Source organism: Tupaia chinensis, unplaced genomic scaffold (assembly GCF_000334495.1).
Source record: "Tupaia chinensis unplaced genomic scaffold, TupChi_1.0 Scaffold000322_1, whole genome shotgun sequence".
NCBI lineage: Eukaryota > Metazoa > Chordata > Mammalia > Scandentia > Tupaiidae > Tupaia > Tupaia belangeri.
Genome location: NW_006159816.1, coordinates 1,659,551 through 1,663,293, shown reverse-complemented (window position 1 = coordinate 1,663,293; position 3,743 = coordinate 1,659,551). Strand labels below are relative to the sequence as shown.

At 39.8% G+C, this 3,743-nt stretch overlaps 1 pseudogene; it reads right to left on the bottom strand.

Moving 5' to 3' along the window:
* Positions 1-2,959: 2,959 nt before the first annotated feature.
* On the bottom strand, positions 2,960-3,462 carry LOC102481679 (60S ribosomal protein L36 pseudogene; annotated as a pseudogene).
* Positions 3,463-3,743: the final 281 nt, after the last annotated feature.

Genomic DNA, 3,743 nt, shown 5'->3' with positions numbered 1-3,743 from the left:
AATTGATGTCCTATGCTAATACATATATAACCTACATATGCAGAAAAAGGATTTAAAATTAAGAGATCATTTGTTGATGTCAGAAGTAACTCTGACTTTTTCAAAATCAAGGCAGGGTAAACCTTTCCCATGTTAGTTTATTAAAATGTATAAAGCAAAATGCATTTTAAAGTAGTTTTGTGCTTTCCCAGACTTAGCAAATAATCAGAGCTAACAGAAACTCTTAGGAATCAGTTGTAGTTTTCATTGCTTTTTCATAATGGAGCCTGTTTAATAGCAATTAGAAGACTAAAGGATTACTGTCTGTAAAGAGAATATAGAAAAGGAAAACCCAGGATCTGGTAAAATCACTCTTTGGCTTCTTTTTCTCTTTTAAAATTGACTGGGAAGGACATTGTTCTTTTCTCGAGGGAGGAAAACACTTTAAATAATTGAAACAGATCTGTCATTTGTGGAAATATCTGATCATTTTATGCCTACTGCAACCCCCATATGTGCTTTGCAGATATTGATGGAAGTTAATAAATGCCACATTGGGTAAAAGAGGATTTAAGGACAGAACCATGGTCTGAACTGAGAGTCATTAGATCTTCTGGTATGATTTGTTAGGAGAAATAAAAGTCAACTCAAAATTGTGTTAAAGAGAATTTATTGGGATGTAGAATTTTTTTAACACAACCCTAGGGTGGGAATATAGTGCTGTCTCTCTCTCTCTTTTTTTTTTCTCTCTCTCTGCCTTTCTTTCACTCCATATCTTTCTCTCAATCTGTCTCTCACTATAATTTTCCTATTCTTTATTTATGTCTGTTTCACGCCTTCCCTTCCTTTCTCTCTCTCTTGGTTCTTCAGGTTGCATATGGCACCCATTTCTCGGTGACATGGCCTCCCAGCTTAGGTATCACTGACCACTGGTTATTATCTCTTTACCTTACTGGCAATATTGATCATCACAACTCAGTCAAGGGACTTACTATGCAAAAATAAGAGTTTCCACTTTCAATCCAACCAGCTCTGGCAGAGAGCAAAGTACAAAATGATTGGTAAGGCACAGTGAATAGACCTTCTCAAAGGAGGGAATGTGGGCTGGGCAGACATCTTGAGATATTTTATACTAAATAATATTTTCCTTATTACACAGTGGAAAGCAGTTGGATTCAATTGCTGTTCTTAGACAATCAAAAAGCTCTCTTGGTGCTGATTTCCACCATATTGATAGATGTATTCCTATTATTTAGAGCATTTTTTAAAGCACTCAGTCTTTTAGAGGTAAGTACTACATACATATTAAGTATGAACATTATAATTTTTTTTAAATGTGTTCTCTTAAAAGTCCTAAATATAATACATCTTTGCTCTCGGTATTTGGTCTCTGTAGCAACTGGAAATAAAGGTTTCAGATCCCTGTGCTCAAGTATGTCATAAAAAAAAAAAGCACATGGGACCAGCAGTTAATGTAACGGCTATGTCGCTGGACTCCCATGTAGTCCACCACGGTTTGCATCCCGGACCCGGTGGCTTAAAACTCACGCCGGGCACATGTGCGTGCGTGCCCAAGATCCCGAGAGGAGAAGGGATTGTGGTGTGGCCATACCCCCTGGGGGCTGATTTCTCGCTTTCTGTCTCTCGCTGTCGAGCACACATGCCCTATTGCAAAAACCTCTCAAAAAAAAAAGTCATAATAATTATAAGAGATTCTATGATGTATCCTGTCCCTCTATATTTGTGCTCTTCCTTCTGAACAACAGAAACATGTTATGCTCTCTAAAGATCTAAGCAAAGAAAATATGCATTTAACATTGAGCCATAAACAAAATAAGACATTCCTGACAAGTATAAAAATTATCACAGTGGCAGTAAGAAATGATAATGTCCTAAAAAGTGTAATGAAATTGCAGAATGCTACAAGTAAAAGGGGCTTTAGAGAACATTTACAAATAAAATGGTCCAATATGACCCATTTAATTAAGTTTTCAGGTTAAGATATTGAAGGTTAGGGACAGCTGCAATGAGGCAGTAGGAAGGCATTGCTTTTTAGTGCTGAGGCCGTCTAGGGATGTCTCAAGTTCGCATCTTGGGGTCTCCCTGTTCACACCATGCACGGGCACCCATGCCTGTGATCTGGGCTGGCTGGGGATAGGATTGTGGCATTAAGACCCTAGTGATGGATCTCTCTCTCTCTCTCTCTTTCTCCTTGTCTTCCAGAAGAAAGAAATAAACTTAAAATACTAAATATTTTTAGGAAAAAAATATTGAAAGCAAGTGGAGAATAGGTGGCTTTCTAAGAACCAGTTTGTATTTGAGCCAGCATAAGGCCTTAGAATTCCAAACACAAGGGAAATTGCAATATTTTGACTCAAAAAGCATATCAGAGAATGAACATTTTTCTTTGTATACCATCTCGCTCTTCATCAAATACTGTTGTCCACTCAGTACTTTATCAATATGACAATACCATTTAATTACATAAGAGAAAAATTGGTTAAATCTCCTCTGTCCATAAGAGTAAACTATTCTTTTATTTTTTAAAATTTTGTTCTTATCATAAGTTGCTGCATTTTGTGTGTGCGTATTTTTTAAATTAAACATTTTTTTTCTGCTTTAGGGCATATATTCTCACCAGAGAGAGAGAGTGAGAGAGAGAGGGAAAGTGAGAAATCACTCACCCCCTGGGTGAGGGTATGACCATGCCGTAATCCCTTCTCTTCCATTTTCTTCTCAAGATTTTGGACAAGCTTGTGCACATGCCCAACACGATTTTCAAGCCATCAGGTCCAGGACTTGAACCAAATCATCAGCCACGTGGGATCTAGCTGCCTTAACTGCCATGTTACTTGATGATCCTATGGAATATATACATATTTTAAATAACTGAAAGTGATATTGTTAAAAATACTCATAATACTCATTAAAATAATTAGCAATATCCTAGACTTTTTATTTTATTTTATTTTATTTTATTTTATTTTATTGGGGAGGGTGGGTTAAGTCCATTTACTGGCACGGGTCGGGCCCAGTCCTTCTTGGCAGCCGCTTTCCGCATGGCGGCCAGCACGTTGCTCAGCTCCTTGGTGCGAAAGTGCGTGCCCACTCGCTTCTTTATGAACTTGAGCGTGCCCTTGTCCCTGGACACCTTGAGCAGCTCTATGGTGCACCACTCATAGGGGGCGAAGCCTCACACCTCCCGGATCAGGTCGTGCAGGAACTTGGTGTGCTTGGTGAGGCGCCCGCGGTGGCGGATGTGACTTGGCTTGCTCACGTTCTTGGTCAATTTGTGGCCCTTGTTGAGGCCAAGGCCATGGGATACCGCAGAGCCATGGCTGCGGCTCTCCAATGACTACTGGGGCAGAAGGGCAGACTTCTGTTTTTAATAGAGAATTTTGCTATAGGGTATGTGCACTCACCAGAGAAACAGAGCGACAAAGAGAGAGAGAAAGAGAGAGAGAGAGAGAGAGAGAGTGAAATCACCCCAGGTGGGATGGCCACATTGCAATCCCTTCTGCTCCTTCTCCTTTTGAGATCTTGGGCACGCACATACACGTGCCCGGCATGAGTTTAAGCCACCGGGTTTGGGACTGTATGTTCCTGGTCGACTACGTGGGAGTCCAGCGACATAACCTTTATGCCATCTTCTGGTCTTGCAATATCCTAGATTTTTACCAAACCAGAAATGGAGATATAAAGGAGGAAGAGAATATTGAGATATTAGTACAAGCCTTAGTTTACATCACATATTGGCACAGCAT